This window comes from Anabrus simplex, chromosome 3, assembly GCF_040414725.1.
Source record: "Anabrus simplex isolate iqAnaSimp1 chromosome 3, ASM4041472v1, whole genome shotgun sequence".
Classification (NCBI taxonomy): domain Eukaryota; kingdom Metazoa; phylum Arthropoda; class Insecta; order Orthoptera; family Tettigoniidae; genus Anabrus; species Anabrus simplex.
In genome coordinates this window covers 233,656,391-233,676,378 of record NC_090267.1, presented here as the reverse complement: position 1 = coordinate 233,676,378, position 19,988 = coordinate 233,656,391, and the positions used below count along the sequence as shown (strand labels likewise).

At 37.6% G+C, this 19,988-nt stretch overlaps 1 long non-coding RNA gene across 1 annotated transcript in view; it reads left to right on the top strand.

Annotated features, from left to right (window-relative positions):
- The window catches only part of LOC136867183 (uncharacterized), a 242,519-nt gene extending 223,631 nt beyond the window's left edge, over positions 1 to 18,888 (top strand). The window contains exon 3 of the long non-coding RNA XR_010859634.2: positions 18,753 to 18,888. This is a non-coding gene — a long non-coding RNA (uncharacterized lncRNA). The remainder of the gene's footprint in view (positions 1 to 18,752) is intronic.
- The last annotated feature ends 1,100 nt before the right edge of the window (positions 18,889 to 19,988 follow it).

Here is a 19,988-nt window from a genome sequence, read left to right as displayed (position 1 = left end):
GTACCGAGCTGAATGACCCCACGTTGGCATGTTCAATCTTGGCTCAATCCTGTTGTATATTTACTTGTGTGGGTATATTTACTGGCACGTAAAAGAACTATTTCCCGCACCTCGGCGTCTCTAAAATCGCAAAAGTAGTCAGCGAGACGTAAAATCAAATGCCGTAGGCTATAGCTATTTATGATATTTGATTATATCTTCAGAAACAAAAGCTTTTCAATGCTGACGTAGTGATGTGAGAATGAACAAAGAGCGATGACCAGTCGGTTACTGAAGACAGGTGAAAGAAATCAATTGGAAATACTCCATCAAAATAACTTGTTTGCAAACAAAGTTAGTTGTTTCTTCCCAGAGCAAGTGGCCGTGCGGTTAAGGTCGCGCAGCTGTGAGCTGGCGTTCGGGAGATAGTGGGTTCGAACTCCAATGTCGGCAGCCCTGAAGATGATTTTCCACGGTTTCCATTTTCACACCAGGCAAATTTTGGGGCGGTACATACATTAAAGCCACGGTCCCTTTGTTTCCAATCCTAGCCCTTTTCTTTTCGTTACCATAAGACCTCTCTGTGTCAGTACGACGCAAAGCAGATTGTAAAATAATATACAAAAAAGAGTTGTTCATGTTTCTACAGTTTTGTCCATTGCTGATTCACATCAACACTTCAGAACATTGGCTTAAAATTACCAGTAGTTGATGATATATCCTAATAACAAGATTATTTCAAATACAACTAAGTTAGTATTACTTCGAAACAGATGTGAGTTTTAGGAGAGGAGGTATAGGGCCCCGCTCCCCATGTAACATACGCTATAAACAGAGAAAATTAATTTTACTCTATATAATTTAAATACAGATTTTACATTAATTGTTTAGGCCCGATAGTGGCGTGGAACATCTTCTGTAAGCTGTGTCTGTGTGTGAAAATAGTTTGCTAGATTGTACCTAACATGAAGTCGAAGGTGAACTGCTGCCTTCATGCTCATATTGGCGAAAACTAACTGGTTAAGACAGACAGACTGCATTTTTTAAAACTTAGTATTATGTAAAATTATTCTTAAAATTGGCTTTTTCAAAGAAAAACATGCTCTTTACAGATGACCAAGTTTGTGAAAGAAAATTAAATATGATCCCTGTTCCCCCCTACCTTAAATGTGTTAATATTCTACCCCTCACTTAACGTGTATCTCTAAACGTTGATAGCGGTAACAGTGTGTAAGGTGAAATAATAAAAACAAAGTACTACAAGATGAAATACACGCTGTACCAAATACAATATTCCTCATTTTCTGAGGAGTACGGTTCGAAAGGTCAAAACCTGGGAAGCATATTAACGGAACGCTGAAGATGATCCACTGCATTGTAGTGACTACCAGTTTGTACTGCGATAAGGAACAGCAATATGATCGAATGTTATTAATGAGAACTTTAAGGAATATCTCACAAATAACGTCGGGGCATAAACATTTACTGACAAGATTTTAGACAAGAATGATACATCAATATACATTTTTTCTTGATTCAAAGGTATGAATGCCCAAGATTTCCATAACTCGCATGTAATCTATTTCGTCTGCAGGAACACTGAATTTTGAGTTAATAAAATGCAAAAACTGATTTGGGAGCCTATCGAATGCTTTTACACGATTTACACGATCCTAACAGCGGTTGAACTCGAGCGGTGACTTCGAGTGTTTTCATAGCTGTTATATTCTGGAAAGATTTGACACAACGAATTAGGAGACCGAAAGACTTCTGGATATTGTTTACATGTAGTACTAATGTTATCTAATAAAACACCTAGGTCTTGGATAACATTAGTGGACTGGATTGGAACACTAGTAAATATGTATGGTAAATGGGATTTTTACTACGATATTTGAAAGAGGTAGTGGTGATTATTGCTATAGGGGGAAGGGTGGACAGTCTCTAGTAAGGAGGACGACGCAGTTGCTCATTTTGATATACACCAGTACGGTATCTGTGGAAATACCAGGCACCGTAACCTGGGGTTCCTAATCAGTCGGCCTCTGCATCAATACTCGAGAATATTTCTTAACTGAACATAATCTGTAAACTGTCCTTGGTTTCATAGTGGAACTTACTCCAACCTTACTATTTCGGAAAGAAAAGTGCCTCCCATCACAATGCTTTACGATTATCGACGACAGAACTGGATTAGCTTATGTTTGTACTGAAATTTATTTGCACTGTTCATACAAGAACTCGTCATAAGAATTCGTCTACAAAAATGGAAGTTGATATAGAAAGATGAATCATGCCAACACTGATAATAAATGTTATCCACAACAAAAGTACACGTTGGTATTGTAAACATCTCTCCATGATATTATTATTATTATTATTATTATTATTATTATTATTATTATTATTATTATTATTGAAACTAAGCCTTCTTAAAATATTGATTGCCACTCTGAACAACGAGACAACAGACAACACAACTGAGCGTTAACAGAGCAATTTCCTACTGATTGTCATTTCTAATAATTCATCAGGCGTGAGAATATGTGTTTCATAGCGTGAAGCTCTCCAATATGCCGTACATTAATGAATGCAATTCTGATATTCCACTATTTTCCCAAGAAGCTTGCGAAACAATTACATCGTTACATATTGATCGCAACTGTTGTTAATGGAACTTATTCCCAGCAGGTGCAATTCGTTGTTATTGTAAAGAAAACAGTATCCCGTAACCTGCATACAAATTATTGGTAACTGGACTTATTCCAATAACTAAATAATTTATTCTCATTAATTCGTAAATCAATTGGGCAGTGTTTCATTGCATACACTTTATCAACCTTTTTATAAGCTGAACTTTCTTGAACAAACTCCGGGGTTTTCACTGTTATGTGTTCCATAGCGGAATTTTAACTATATTTTTGGACATTCCACATCAAAAGGAACAAAAATCTGTTTTCTATATTTCGAAAATTTAAGAATAGATGGAAGACAAGACAAATGTCGAACATAAGGACTGTATAAAAATATTTTCCCAACTGTAATAGCGCCAGCAGAAAAAGCCGTTAAAATAATCGTATAGGTAATATTGTTTTCCGTAATTTCCAAAGCCCATATTTGCATTGAGAGAAATTGTGCCTGCTGAAGTTTGAAAGCAGTGTTTATTATATAGCAATGATTACTATCATGAAAATGAGCTCCCATCACAATTACAAAAAGACTCCCCCCTCTCCCTCAAAGTTTTGTAAACTCAGTCCGTCTCCTGATTTGAAAACGAAAATGTAGTAACTTCAAATATATTTTAATGGCAATCAATCAATCAATCAATCAATGCATTTAGGGCAGTCGCCCAGGTGGCAGATTCCCTATCTGTTACCTTCCTAGCCTTTTCTTAAACGATTGCAAACAAATTGGAAGTTTATTGAACGTCTCCCTTGGTAAGTTATTCCAATCCCTAACTCCCCTTCCTGTAAACGAATATTTGCCCCAGTTTGTCCTCTTGAATTCCAACTTTATCTTCATATTGTGATCTTTCCTACTTTTATAAACGCCACTCAAACTTATTCGTCTACTAATGTCATTCCACGTCATCTCACCGCTGTCAGCTCGGAACATACCACTTAGTCGAGCAGCTCTCCTTTTTTCTCTCAATTCTTCCCAGCCCAAACTTTACAACATTTTTGTAACGCTACTCTTTTGTCGGAAATCACCCAGAACAAATCGAGCTGCTTTTCTTTGGATTTTTTCCAGTTCTTGAATCAAGTAATCCTGGTGAGAGTCCCATACACTGGAACCATACTCTAGTTGGGGTCTTACCAGAGACTTACATGCCCTCTCCTTTACATCCTTACTACAACCCCTAAATACCCTCATAAACATGTGCAGAGATCTGCACCCTTTATTTAAAATCATATTTATGTGATTACCCCAATGAAGATCTTTCCTTATATTAACACTTAGGTACTTACAATGATCTCCAAAGGGAACTTTCACCCCATCAACGCAGTAATTAAAACTGAGAGGACTTTTCCTATTTGTGAAACTCACAACCTAACTTTTAACCCCGTTTATCATCATACCATTGCCTACAATCTATCTCACAACATTATCGAGGTCATTTTGCAGTTGCTCACAATCATGTAAGTTATTTATTACTCTGTAGAGAATAACATCATCTGCAAAAAGCCTTATCTCTGATTCCACTTCTTTACACATATCATTGATATATATAAGAAAACATAAAGGTCCAATAATACTGCCTTGAGGAATGTGGAGAAATACGTCAAATTTATCAAATACGTTTCCAGATCATGTTGATAAATAAGTAAATACTCAATGCATTTATTATTGTATTCTACATATACAACTGAAAATAAATGAAGTTCCTATCTTTCATAGTTCGTTCATAATATTTCTGTAAATTGTTGACTGTCGGAAAAATACACTCCTCAACCACTTTACTTTTCTAAGAAAGTACTTCAACTTTTTTTAAATAATCAGTTTTTGCTGTCCGATTGCTTGCTATTCTAGAGACCAGTAAGGTAAGGCGTATGCCATATAAGTGGGTGAGTTACTACCAAGTATATCTTAGTATTCTAAATTGATCACGACAGAGTAGTCTGTCGTCCCACATTACAATTAAAAGCCACGTTGCTAATTTCTGGTGCACCACAGTATGAACCTTTGGTGCAAAATGTATTTTTATTCATTTTCTATAGGCGTAACTCTTTATATGTAACTCTGCTTCTGACACGATATAAATAAATAAATAAATAAATAAATAAATAAATAAATAAATAAATAAATAAATAAAAGTCGAAATTAATAACTGAAATCTTTTCAAGCAAATTAGTGTATCATTTTAAGTGGGCAATCGCACATTTCATGTTCATTCCCATATATTTTATAATTTATCGAATCCAATGTGAATGAAAGTTAATACTGAAGTGGAAATGTCATATTCCATAATGATTGCTATTGTTGATCATTGACTTTCTGTGGAACAAACGTTAAAGTCGTCATTTGAAAAGGACATGTGCTCCATTATAATGTGTTGATTGTTATTTGATAAGAAAACGTATCTGACAAATAAAGACACGTAAAGTAGAGAGATCAAAATTGAATGCAATCGTTTATCATGTAATTTACAATCAAGTACAGTTTATCCCAATTAGTTAATATGACCACAACATTCCTCATATTACAGTATACTGCTTGCCAACCTTCACAAACATCTGTTTTATTTATAAGACAGTTGTTCCCCATTACGCATGGACTACAATTGTTGAGAAATAAAATTCTCCCCGACAATCGTGGATTGTCATTGTAGAGGGAGATCATAAAGCACATGGTTTCTACTAGTTAATTAGTTTAATAACTTCAAGTACCCCTATTAGACGTTAGCTATGAGAGTTATTAAAACGGTACCTTGATATATATTGACATGTTAGCTGAACTTGTTCCAGTTAGTAAACTTTGTCACCTAAAATTACTGTAGATAATTGAGATTAATAAAACATAAGATAACTTTTCCAAAATAATATTTACCAATTACTGGACATAGCTTATTATATTATTTTTAAAAAAATAGACCTAGCTCTAACTAGCGGGAAAGTTGTCGTCAGTGGAGCAATTCTTCGAATACATTCATTCCTATGTTGCAACTAAACTTAAAATGGTAGTACAATTACATATAGATTTGTAGTATTGATAAATAAACCGTATTCGAAGCAAATATGTGTTGTGATTCTAAAGACGACTATCTCCACCCCTTAATGAATCGGACTTTTCATTATTGAACAAGCGTTGGTTAATTTAACATTGCAGCCTCCTACTTTATGTTGATTTCTGTTGTAGATAAGTAGGTAAATATATCCATAACGATATGTGTTAATGTTTCAAATGGTATTCCCCCCCCCCCCGTTTTTATTGTTTTATAGGACAAATAATCCTTTAATATGCATACTGCTAACGTTTTAAATAAAACTCAATAGAAGCAGAGGTTAGTTATAACTATAAAGACAGAAAACTCCTGTTATTACTGTGTGTGGCGTTCTATTTGGGTTTATACAGACATTCACAATACAGTTATAAACAAGGTAATAATCCATTTCATATTAATTGCCATTGGCGATGGGATGACCAACCGTCCAGGTATACCCGGTTGTCTTGATTTTGGGGGTCAACTCTAGGGTTTCCGGGATGCCGAAGTCCCTATTTTATATTTCTTTTTCTTTCATTTTTGATCTCCTTACCCTTCAGGGTTGGTTTTTCCCACGGACTCAGCGGGGGATCCCACCTCTACCGTCTTCTCAAGGGCAGTGTCCTGGAGCGTGGAACATTGGTTCGGGGGATACAACGGGGGAGAATGACCAGTACCTCACCCAGGCGGCCTCACCTGCTATACTGAACAGGGGCCTTGGTGGGGGATGGGAAGATTGGAAAGGATAGGCAAGGAATAGGGAAGGAAGCGGCCGTGGCGTTAAGTTAGGTAGCATCCCGGCATTTGCCTGGAGGAGAAGTAGGAAACCACGGAAAACCACTTCCAGGATGGCTGAGGTGGGAATCGAACCCAGCTCTACTCAGTTCACCTCCCGAGGCTGAGTGGACCCCGTCCCAGCCCTCGTACCACTTTTCAAATTTCGTGGCAGAGCCGGGAATCGAACCCGGGCCTCCAGAGGTGGCAGCTAATCACACTAACCACTACGCCACAGAGACGGACATTTTATACTTCGTAAATATACATCGCCAGATTAAACCGAAGTTCCTGCATGACTAAGTTGACGAGCATGACGATCTTTGTCATGGTTGCCTCGCACTCGATGATTGTTTGAATTAATCTTGTGTGTTCCAATAGATGTATTATAAATATGTTCAGTATGTTCTCTATCTAAGACAAGACCACTTTTTCATTAATAATAATAATAATAATAATAATAATAATAATAATAATAATAATAATAATAGTAATAATAATTAATTTTCTGGAAAGTTATCCCGGGTTGACATTCTGAAAACTTGGTCCTCTAGCCGACGATAACCCTGTACTATCCGACATTATTTATTATTATTATTATTTCATTGCTAATAAATCAACTTACCCTCGATAAACGAGATTTATTATTGGGAACAAACAAGGTACCTGTTATATCCTATATCAGTGATGTGTGAACTTAAATTTAAAAGCCGTGAGCATTTATGCGTTGAATATTACTTATGGTGTACTGGGCTTAACTGCTGAACCTTTTATATCAAACATTATATATCATTATAAAGACAGATTGGTCATATTGACTGAATGAACTTAAGGAAATTTGAATTATGCAGACAGCATTTCTCCAGGATTTGTTTTACCACTTTTAATGAATGAACCAAAGTTCGATCAACGACAGTGGTACTGTGATATTGAGGGCATTCACACATCACATCGATTGCCATTCGTGATTACGAAATTAAACTTTAGTGTACTGAATATCCATTACTGTCAAGAGAGCAATTCATTCTAATAAGTATAAGATATTATTGTAAAGCAAGCAGTGCCCAGTTACTTATTGTGCTTCATAACAGTTGACCTTATCATACTTATCGTAATTATAATTAGTCGTTGGTTAGTATTTGAATAGTGTCCCATTACGCATCCATAGATATTTATCATAACCATTATAATTATCTCCAACAACCGTTGAAAATAGGTACTTATATTACATGTTGTTTACCATTGCTGATAACTGTAATTATCTCCAATACTTCGTATAGTTAAGGGAGCAATATTGCATGACATATTCATTATTCCTTCCAGTTTACGTCAGTTGATAATCAAGGAAATCCTCCATTTTATATTATTGTTGATAACTGTAATTATCTCCATTATTTCTCATAGTTAAGAGAGCACGCATGACATATTTAACGCCAGTTGCTACTACACAAAGAAAATCCACCATTAAATATCAATTTCATTGTTGATAACTATTATTAACTTTGAAAACGTAGGTGTTGTTACACAGATATACATTTCTCATCACAATTGAAAGGGACTCTGCCAAGAAAACGATTGTTATTATTATTATTATTATTATTATTATTATTATTATTATTATTATAAAGAGAAGAGACTCGCATTAAGTTACGAACGTTATTATAAAAAAGGGATTACCCATTCTAAACGTTATTATGAATTCAAATTCAGCAGCACCACACTATATATGGATTTTTATTGTGGAAAACAAGCGATCAACTGACGTGGGAACTAGAACTGTAAATAAATGACTCCCTTATTACTTACAAATTGCTTTTGGTAACTAAACTTTACATCAGGTAAAGTGGAAGAGTTGCTGTCAACAGATTCTTCTATTATTCCGACTGTCTCTGCTGATAACCATATTGTGGCAGGTTATCAGAGAACTTAAAACTATAATGACTACTCAGGAAGGTGGCGTGTTTTAGTATTGACAAAATTTATTTCACTACTATTTACATTTATTTACAAGTGAACTCACTTCGCGCAGTTCGTACTCGCGAACATGGTCGACACGTCAGACTCCTGCTCCTCTCGCAGTTCGTTTCAGAATTAACAGCTGACTGACGCCGACCAGAAACAACAATACACCATCATATTGCATACTGATGAACACTGATGATAGTGATGAGCAACTGAATAAGAGATGGCTGACTAATAGTGCGTAGCAACCCCTGTCGCCCTGATGACGGCAGTGATACTACGTGCCATGGACTCCACAAGGCACCAGAAACGTTGGGGAGCTGTACTGGTCCATGACCACTACACAGCCTCTCATACTACACGGAGATTAGTCGGAGTAGAGTCGAGGGAGCGTAGATCTCTCTCGGCAGCGTCCCAGATGTTCTCAGTAGGATTGAGATTGGGTGAGCTTGGGGGCCCAGACAAGTATCTATGGAGTCTTCATCGAGCCAATCATCCACAATTTGGGAGCGATGGCCCCTCCATTATCATGCTGTAGGTAAAGGTCTTCGGCAGAGCACTGGAGGCGAATGAGTGGATGGATATGATCTGACAGCAGATTCTTGTATCGCTTGATTCGCTGTTGAGAGACGTTGGCAGATGTACCAGGGTTTCCCTATTTCATCCCAAATGAACAGTCTCCATACATGAACATCACCACCAGTCGAAACTGTACCCTGTTGGCAAGAGGGATCCATTGCCACATATACTTGGTGACGCACTTGTACTCTGCCATCGGAGTCTACCAACTAGTAATACTGAATGTAACATTGTCTTACAGATAGAATGAGATAAACGCAAAAAAAAGAGGTATTAAATACGACCAGTAGCGCAAATCACGTACGTTAGCACTCGACGACGACTGATGCAGGTGCAGATGCAGTGATACATTCCTTCCTTCTGATGTTCACTCCACTGAAGTACGGAAAAGCCCCCAAAAATGTTTGGAATAATTAAATGTTACTGCGTCTATGAATCCTTATGCGATTGGAGTTTCTGCTTAAGAGGATTCCGCTTCACAATATCTTCATGTATAAATCCGACTTCTTTCAGGACCGTCTCTATTTCGATGAAACAGACTTCCTCGGTTTTCTTATCTAGAAAATGGCTGAAAATTCGGTGGCTCAATCTGCCTGTGTACGCTAGGGTCAGATGACCTATTCCGAATTACGTCGGTGAACTTTCCCTTGTGCGTGTATATTTGTGGCTATGTCCTCTCCTGAATTCTACATTTTCCTTGACAGAACCTAGGATTTTCTTCAAGATCTTTCGTTCTTTGATTTCCAATTTCTCTGTCAGATCTTTTTTTTTTATTCACTGCGAGGCATTCGTCTGTATATAAGGCCTCAGAGCCGTGCAGTAGTGTCTGATCTTGGCGCTGTGAGATACAGATCCTTCTGGTTAGTTGGTACACCATTTTACTGATTCGGGATGCGAAGGTATCTTTGTCGGAGATGTCGGCTGTGATCCTTTCGCCTCTGTGTTGAACTTTCCGGTCCGTTTCATTTTTTCCTCCACCATCGGGCGCCAGGTTGATGTTCATTAAAATTATGATTTATTGCAGCCAATGGTCATTATTAATGATACAGTAATATTCTTCTATATAGAACTTGATGTTCAATATGAACTCTGTTTTCTCAAAGAAGATCTGAAGGCCCACCTTCATCACCTGCCTTTCTTTCGAATTTATTATTATTATTATTATTATTATTATTATATTACCGGGGTGAGTAGCTCAGACGGCTGAGCCCAACTCGAGAGGTCGATCCTGGTTCATTCCGGTGATATTTGAAGGTGCTCAAATACATCAGTCTCGTTTCGGTAGATTTACCGGAACGTTAAAGAACTCCTGTCTTCACCTCGGCGTCTCCGAGAACCGTAAAAAGAAGTAGTTATTGGGATCTAAAATAAATAACATTCTTCTTCTTCTTGTTTCGTTATGCCCATTCACAGAGCACTTTGGAACTTGTTCATTGACTTGATGACTTTCGCCTTCCTATTCTTCCAAAATCTCTCCATGATCTCACTGTGTTTCCTCTTCCGTTCTTCTGACCACTTTGTTCCAGCCTTGTTGCTAGCTTTCACCATAAAAGTGTGCTTATTACTGAGGTCCTGAAGACTTCGCGATTTTCATCATGTCTTCCTCGATGTTCGATTCATTTAGGTCCCTTTTTGTTTCCTCCAGACAATTTATTCTCCTACTGAGAATTTATTAAATTGAATAATCTTCCTGTGAGTCATATTAGCCATCCTAAAACTGTGTTCAAACGTCTCCTCCGTACAGTCTGTGTGAATATTTACTGTAGAGGTCTATAGTTCGCCTTTTGATCCAAATTCAATTTTCTTGCGTGGGGTCGAAACTTTCCCTAAGGATTTTACCTTCTTGTTTTGTAATATCTGCAATTTTATAATGACATCCTAAAGTTAAGTTTTCTGAGGCATATAGATATTATTATTATTATTATTATTATTATTATTATTATTATTATTATTATTATTATTATTATTATTATTATTATTATATAATTCGCTGGGGTCATCAAGGACCACGTTAAGTCTTGTTGCATTTGACACTGAACTTGGCCTTCTTTAAAGCCCAAATTTCCCTCATTCTGTGTGGTGGGCCTGCTTACGCTCCTCTGTCCAAGGGGCACCGTGTCTTCTCTTCGGTTGCTCGTCTCGGTTTATCCCGTTCGTCAATATTTTCTTGCGGAAGAGATCTCTGTTAAGGACGTCTTCAGCTGAGATATGTAGCATTTGCAGGTCTTCTTTGGTATTTCTAAACCAGGGAATTGTGGTTTTGGGGTTTGAATCAAAAAAGTGAAAGATTTCTTTAGTTAACTTTCTTCCGTCCATTCTTTTCAGATGACCGTAAAATCGTGCCCGTCTTTTTCTGATTGTGTCGGTAATTTTCTCTATTTTGCTGTAGACTTCCTTGTTGGATCTCTTTTGATGGATTCCATTTCTGTACTTTGATCCCAAGATTCCCCTCACAATTTTGCGTTCTCTTTTCTCCAGTTCTTCAAGGAGTCCTTTGTTGGCATTTAGAGACAGGGTTTCGGCTGCATATAGAACTACTGGCTTCAGAACTGTTTCATAGTGACGTATCTTGGTGTTTTGGGAAAGGCATTTTTTGTTATAGATTGTGCGGGATGTTTGGTAGGCTATTTCCAGTTTGCGTACTCGCTCCTGAAGTGCTTCTTTGTCCAATCCATTTTTCATGATGATCTCACCCAGGCATTTGAATTTGTCTACTCGAGTGATGTCCCCGTATTTTGTATTTTATTATTATTATTATTATTATTATTATTATTATTATTATTATTATTATCGTGATTTTGTGGAGCAGAGAGGTGAAAGAATGCGCGGGCATGAATGGGTGGATACACAAAAGTCAGAAGATTTATTTAAAACTTTAAAATTTGAGCTATATTTATTTTTCTTTCTTTTTTTCTATTTTAAACTTTACACTTTGCTAAGAAAATAACAAATCAGGTACAAAATCTAGCTCGTGAGCTTGGGTAACAAAAATTAGAAAAATCAACAACAAATTTTACAAGAGCACTACTGCTCCTTTCAACCAACAGTCAAGGAGACGGATCTGCCAATTTTTGCATCAGTGGAAAAGCTTCTTTGCTCTACAGATTTAAACTTTAGGAGACTATTCTCGAAAAATACATGTTCCAGGCCTATCAAAGGCACAACCTACATTTAACAAAACAAACAGTATTCACTGTGTTATCGGCTCAACAGTCTAATTGCTTTAACATGAAAAGAATGAAATTGAGATTAACAGGAGTAAGAAGTACCCATTCTATATGGCCTTTGGTAAAAACAAAATGTTAAATTTACTGGCCGAAAAGAAACATGTTAGGAGGCAAATACTTGCACTCCTTGAAATTCACATGAAAATACTAAAACCATATGTGGGCTTATGGCCCGACGTTACAGAGGCTAAGCCTATACTACGGAGGTGACTAGATGGATAGAAAGTTTAAAAAAGAGATAGATTTAAAGGTTACAAAATCATAGTCACCTCAATATTAAGTTGAGAGAGAATACAAGAGGGTAACTTACTCTTTATTCCTTAAAGTTCCTTAGATTTGTTTGAATTTACATTTCAAAATAAAAGTTACATTGCGAAATACATTTTAAACCTTACCCTTGAGCTAGCTTTCAAAGACTATTACGTAGTTAAGCACAATCTGCCATTACCTTGAGCTGGTGGACCTCCCGAAGATGGACGAGGGAGCCCTTTCCCCCTACCTCCGTTACGTACACACTCTAGACTGGAGCGATCACAAATGTCCCAGCTTTTATAGCGGAGAGGAAGGTTCTAGATTTCTCTGGGTCGAAACCCTGACACATCCACAATATTCATTGGACAATCAAATAAATATCGAAAAACGTGATTGTTATTTAAATGAATGTACAAATTTTCTCATGGGCAGCTGGCGGGAAGAGATAGAAGTGAAGATGACTTTTGAACACCAAAAATAAACTATAAACAATTCAGTTTAGGAAACCTTGACATACAAAATTACTTTGAAAATTAATAGTTCATCTTCACCCCAGAGGGCGCATCTAAGTTGATAGTAGCGACAACTGTCGAGAAATGTTCAAACTATTTCCAAAATGAGTTTCAGATTTCCTGATCTAGATGGCCTTCTACAAGGCGCTAGTTTTAAATGCACGGGGTACAATTATTATTATTATTATCTTTTGCGCCAGACTTCTCTCATTTATAATTCCTTTCCAGCTTCCCTTCGTCAACCATAAATCTCTTCCGAGCTTTTTTTGGCACCCGAGCAGGGATATGAACCCGCGACTCTCCTCAACGATATTAACTTTGTTAGGCCTAGGGCGTCGTTAAGTCTCCCACATTTTATAATCCTTGTCTATCTTTTAGTTGATACATTCTTTCTTCGAAAGATCAGTCATCTTTCACCTTTGATTAGTTTTAAGACTGACTGACGATCTGCAACCATCATTCTCACTTCTGTTGAACCTTCATGCGTCTGCAGGAAGTCAAATTTTTCAAATACAAGAGATACAAGAGAATTGATTGAGCTTCTACGAGAGCGTCTTCACTACTTTAATAATATATAGTTACCACGTAAGTTACGTGAATTTCGTCACACGTACCGATAAAATCGTCCAGATATCTAAAGACTAAAATCTCCACTGCAGTTATTCGAGAAGTGCAGAGAAGCCATCATCTTAAAGTAAAATAAATTATTTCATCTCAAAATGTCGAGTGAAACACGAATTCTTGATAACGGTTGTGTGTGATTTTTGAAAGACTTTCACGCATTGTTTATTTCGGTGTAACTCCAGCTACTTTCCAATTGAAGTTATTTGCTTTACAGCAACATGAATTTACGGAATAGTTATGTGTACTGTATTTTGTACACAAATAACTGCTAAAGTTGAGAAAAGCATTTTTGTTTATTGATGTAGATGTTGCCCTAGAGTACCATAATCGATAGTGTTTACGAGTTCCTGTTTCGCACATCATTACAGAGTTATAAAACCAAAGACAAACGGAGATAAGAGAAGGAAAATGCAAGTGGGGGCACTTTTACGAGTGCTATTGGATGCTTGGGAGGGCATTTTCCTCCTCTTATCTCCCTTCTTAAAGTAAATTATCGCAAATATCTAGTAATCAATTTTAGGCGTATTGCTTTCGTGTTGTGTTTCAGAGAATGGGACATTCTTATGCTTAATATTCGGAAGAAGTATTCGGGTTTGAGTCTAGACCTGGCAAAGAATAATTCACGACCGAAAGTACAGGATTTCATTTTTCAAATAAAAAGTGAGGGCAGAGAGTTGAGAGGACAGAGTTAACATGAGGGCTACAGCCTGATTTAGAAACAAAGCAATTTTAGGGGAGAAATCGTTTAGGTCACCTAAGTAGAATGAAAATTGAAAATGTTATAACCAGAAAAACCGGCTTATTAGTATATTGAATTCTTCTACGGCAAGATTCTGAAGTACGGTATTCCACCAGGGGCTGCCTGGCCGAGGCGGTAAAGGCGTGCTCGGTTCGCCCGGAAGGACGTGGTTTCGAATCCCCGTTAGGAAGTCACAGAATTTAAGAAACGAGATTTCCACTTCCGGAGGTGCATATAGCCCTGAGGTTCACTCAGCCTACACCAAAAATGAGTACCAGGTTAATTCCTGGGGGCAAAGGCGACCGGGCGTAGAGCTAACCACTCTACCCCATCACGTGCCGAGGTTAACAATGGTAGAAGCCTTTACCTTCCACTCCTCCAAGGGCATTCATGGCTTGTACGGAGGTGACTTTGCTTTGGTATTCCACCATATCGGTCCTTGATAAATATCACCAAATTAACAAACTCATTGAATATTTTAAAACTTGAATCTGTAGAACGACGGAACAACAGGTGGTTCAGCGCAACAACCTTTGTCAGCGGCATTACCGTGGCAAGTGAGATGACCTCTGTGAAGAAGGGAACGTAGGGCGATCAAATGGAGTGGGAATCAGGAGAGAAGTATTCCAGGTCTAATAAGTAAAAGTCACTATCCCAGATTCTGAATGAGCTTGCGTCTTGTAATATTCCAAGTTAGGACAGCTGCTTCGTGAAGTGTTTGTGTGATCTCAGCTGCAACTCGTGAGTATCTGGTTGCCTACTTCACACACCTTTTGAAAATGCAATACTGTACCATCGAAACTGTTGAGATAATCAAGGTCCGAGCAAAATACTTCTTAGGGACTTGAGCACTTGTCACGTGTTTATCTTCCCACATGCTACAGACTGAAAGATCGTTTGATATGCGCGATAACTTCATAAACAAGTTATGTAGATATCAGATATGAACGAGCCGGTGCTCATAACCGACGTGTTCATCCGGCAGTGAAACCCCTAGCAAGTAGGCAGACCTGAATTGTACGTTTGGACCCAGAGTGCATGAACTTGCTCTTAGGCCATGCACACAAGTCCCGTAGCTGAATAGACTCCGACTGCTTCATTAGTAAGAAGAAGAGTGAAATAGTCCACTAATTGGAAATCCCCTTTTCCAGGAAAACTTGTTTCAGTTCGAAGTTGATACATTTTCTGTCAATCAAAGAAAATTTGGAAGCAGTTGCAGCAGTGCTGTATAAGGTAAATGACAAGTCTGAATTGGAAATTGGGGAAGAAAAGGCACCACATTTAAACAATCCTCTCTATAAGAAACTGCCCGGTTCCTAGGCCTGTAATGTGAAGCTCCTCCAATAGTTCCATCTTATAAAATCCGATATTTTTCTTGTAGTGTCTGCTTTGTTTCTGGGCTTACTGTATTGGATTGGTGTGCTTGTTAACTTGGTGAAATTAGTGACATAGTTGCCTAAGAATATTGCCATATACTTTGTTTCCTGTTTGAAACAATGTTTGTTCCCTTGTAAGAGAAACATTTACCACTATGAACTTCATAAAAAATGTCCTTAATGCGTTTTAATATACATTTCTCTGGCCATACTCACAATAATTTCTGCTCTTCCCTTTCTATCTATTCCTACGTTAACTTGATGTAATCCACTATAGGAGCGAGCTAATCCATAATCCAAGTCCCCCAGTCAAAGGAACTGGGAAGTGTTTCAAACAGAGAAATGCACATTTTGGTACTATCATCATAATTTTGAAGTTTCTAATGGCTTGTTCAGTGTTTCATTAACTTATCAAAGCGTGATCTTCGTTTCTTCACAGTTTCATTGTTCTAACTATAGAAATTTCTAAATAAAAGAAACATACTAAAACTTATAAAAATCTGTAGACTAAAATTTTAGCTACAAATTTTGTGACAGGGTAAAAATTTGAAACCCTTTTTCAAACAATTGTTTTCCTTGTTTACTTGATCCTGATAAGAAAAGTAAACTTTTTAACTAAAGTAGACTTAAGAATACTTAATTATAATCATGCTCATCAAAATTTCTACCAATTTCTTCAATATAAAAATTAATATCTTAGAATCTATTCGACGTAAATACAACATGTTATTTCACAGCACTTACTACTATTTCTAAAATATAAGGTTCAAATTTTATCTCTGTATATAACAGTTCCTGAAAAATACTTACCATTGAGCATTTTTTCTGCGCGGTTTGGGTCAGGTAGCTATCAGCTTGTATTCGATAGATAGTGGGTTCGAACCCCACTGTCAGCAGCCCTGAAAATGGTTTTCCTTGTTTTCCCATTTTCACACCAGGCAGTTCAAGGCCACGGCTGGTAGGCTTATCTTGTGTCGGTACAACGTAAAATAATAGTAAATAGATGACTGTACTTACCTACGTTTACGAAAACATGGTATCGAGAGAAAGCTATCTAAATATAAAACTTCGCATTATAACTTATATCAACTTTAAGAAACGTCCGCCTCAGTGGTGTAGTGGTTAGTATGATTAGCTGCCACCCCCAGAGGCCCGGATTTTGATTGCCGGCTTTGCCACGAAATTTGAAAAATGGTACGAGGGCTGGAACGGGGTCCACTCAGCCTTGGCAGGTCAACTGATTCTTACCTCAGCCATCTTGGAAGTGGTTTTCCGTGGTTTCCCACTTCTCCTTCACACAAATGCCAGGATGGTACCTAACTCAAGGCCACGGCCGCTTCCTTCCCTCTTCTTTGTCTATCCCTTCTGATCTTCCCATAACCCCACACGGCCCGTGTTCAGCGTAGCAGGTGAGGCCGCCTGGGCAAGATACTGATCCTTCTCCTCAGCTGTATACCCTGACCCAGTATCTCACGCTCCGGGACACTGCCCTTGAGGTGGTAGAGGTGGGATCCCTCGCTGAGTCTGAGGGAAAATCCAACCCTGGAGAATAAACGGATTAAGAAAGAAAGAAGTTTAGAATTGGCTTTACGTCGCACTGACACAGACACGTCTTATGGCGACGATGGAATAGGAAAGAGCTAAGATTGGGAAGGAAGCGGCCGTGGCCTTGATTAAGGTGCACACCCAGCATTTGCCTGAAGTGAAAATGGGAAACCATGGATAACCATCTTCAGGTCTGCCGACAGTGGGGTTCGAGCCTACTATCTCCCGGATGCAAGCTCATAGCTGTGCGCCCCTAACCGCACGGCCAACTCGCCCGGTGAAAGAAAGAAAGAAAGAAAGAAAGAAAGAAAGAAAGAAAGAACTTTAAGAAACGCGCACTTTTAAATTATTTTTGAGAATTAAGTACGCACACAACATAATAAAATCATACATCATCTTCCTCGTTCAGAAAACTCAGAATAATTTTTTGCAATAAAGAAACAAAAATTCACATTTTTCACACTTCGCGGTTTCCTCAAATTCCATGCGGTCGAGTGAACGAGTGGAACTCACTGGTGCTGAACTCGCCGGCCGGGCGCGTCGAAGAGGAACAAAGGGTTTCTTGTTCATCTGTAGACATTATTTGTCAGACTTACTTGCGTTCAATATAGTTGAAAGAAAAAAAATAGGCAAGTAAGTGAAACTATTTCCACTGAAATAAATAATAATAATAAAATTGTTATCAGTTATCTAACGTTTCTATCCTAATCTGTTGTGCTCTATAGTGATGTATTCCGAAATTCTGAGGGAATTGACTGTAGTACGGGCCGTGTTGCGAGATGGTGGGTTCGAACCTCACCGTCAGCAACCCTGAAGATGGTTTTGCGTGGTTTTCCTTTTTCACACCAGACAAATGCTAGAGCTGTACCTTAACATTAATATCCACCCTCGCCAACGAAAGTTGACGTTCTAATGGGTAAAATACCTGGAAAATGCCCCATGAGAGTTGATCAAGAGAAACATGGCAGAAACTGAAGGGCACAAGTAAGGAGAAGCTAGGAGCGTGGGGGTCACAACCCACGCTTCAAATTTGCGAGTCCCTGGAGAGAATGAATTGAATACACCGCGCGTAGAGACAGACAGAGACTCTCAGTTGTATCGTCAGTCAGTGCTAAAGTCAATGTAACGGTTAGACGATCGTATAAAGAAATATAACCGTTAGAGGTAAATATCGCTGGTAGACATTCCGTATCATAGAACAGAACGTTACGGGTAACTGTCGTTTTCACAGATAATCCTTAGAAAAAACTTAGTAATTAAACATTGATAAAAATGTATACTTTATCTTCTGTCAATGTTATTTTCTTCAGGGTAACCAAAACACTCGCATGAGATACGATTTAATTCTTACTTTATTAAAAATGTCCTAACAGTTACGATTTGCATGCGAATTTGGTACATTGTTTCTTGATAGTACTTGGATGCATGTTCTCTGTTTTTGTAAAATGTATGCCTATATTAATACTTTTTTCCATGTTCCAGGTTGGCAGACATCATTTTTATTGTAGGCTATGTAAAAAGAATTATTTTAATTTTACGTACATAAGAGAAAATAAATTATTAAATGCTAAAAGAACAAATGAATACTTATGCAAAAGGAAATAAAATAGAATAAATACAAACTAATATTTGTTGTTCATTGATTTTCTCCCTTCCTTTATCCAGTCTGATATCCTGTATTTTCTCCCTCGTGCAATATTTCATCTATCTGCTGGCATAATTTCATGAGGACATCCTGATGATCATGGACATACTTCTATAAACTATGTCAGAACATGGTGTTCAGAAGAAATATTTCATAGGATAATTCAAAACGAAAGAAAATTAAAATGAATAGAGTAGACCTATATATGAGCTTTTCACATCGTTTAAAATCTTAAGTGGAATGATCATGTTAACTGTTCATTAACACGTTATTCAAATCAGAAGTAACGAGTATGGATTTTTAAAATTATAGTTACGTCGAGTCATTTCATACGTATGGGATAATAGTTTAAGGTAATTCTCTAGAATACTTAAAACTTTTCAAATTCAGAAAAAAGACCCTACCTTTACGGGGTTCATGTATAGCCTTATTTTGCACACTAAAAATATTAATACTACCCTCACTTTATCTCTATAAACTTCTGAATAGCGTTCGCTGGAACAATGAATTCTATAGGAACATGCAAGCGTATTATATATGATTATAATATTAGAAATAAACAAAATAGTACTAAAATTCCCATGTCATGTACTGTACCATTTTTACTACGGAAACGTCCTTGTTATAGCCTATGGGTAACAGATTACCAAGTACAAGAAAAGAATTAAAATACAGCGAAAAACAACTAAAAAATACGCGTGGAGAAATGCTATTATTCCATAAATGAGTATGTGGTAGAAAATTAAACTAAACCATTTCTGACACGAGTTTGTCATCATACTTTATCCAGGTAATAAACATTTACAACTTTATACTTAATTGCCTTAGTGTTTGTGTCGTATGTCCGCCACCTTGGCTGAATGATCAGCGCACTTTCCTTCCTTTCACAGAGGCCCGGCTTCGATTCCCGGACGGGCCAGTGATTTTAACTGTGTGTGGTAAATTTTTACAGACTGGGTGTTTGTGTCTGTCTCAACATTTTCCTCGTCATATTCAGACAACGCACTACACTAGCAACCACCACCGAAACAGGCAATAGTGAACACATACCTCCACATAGGGTTTGTGTCAGA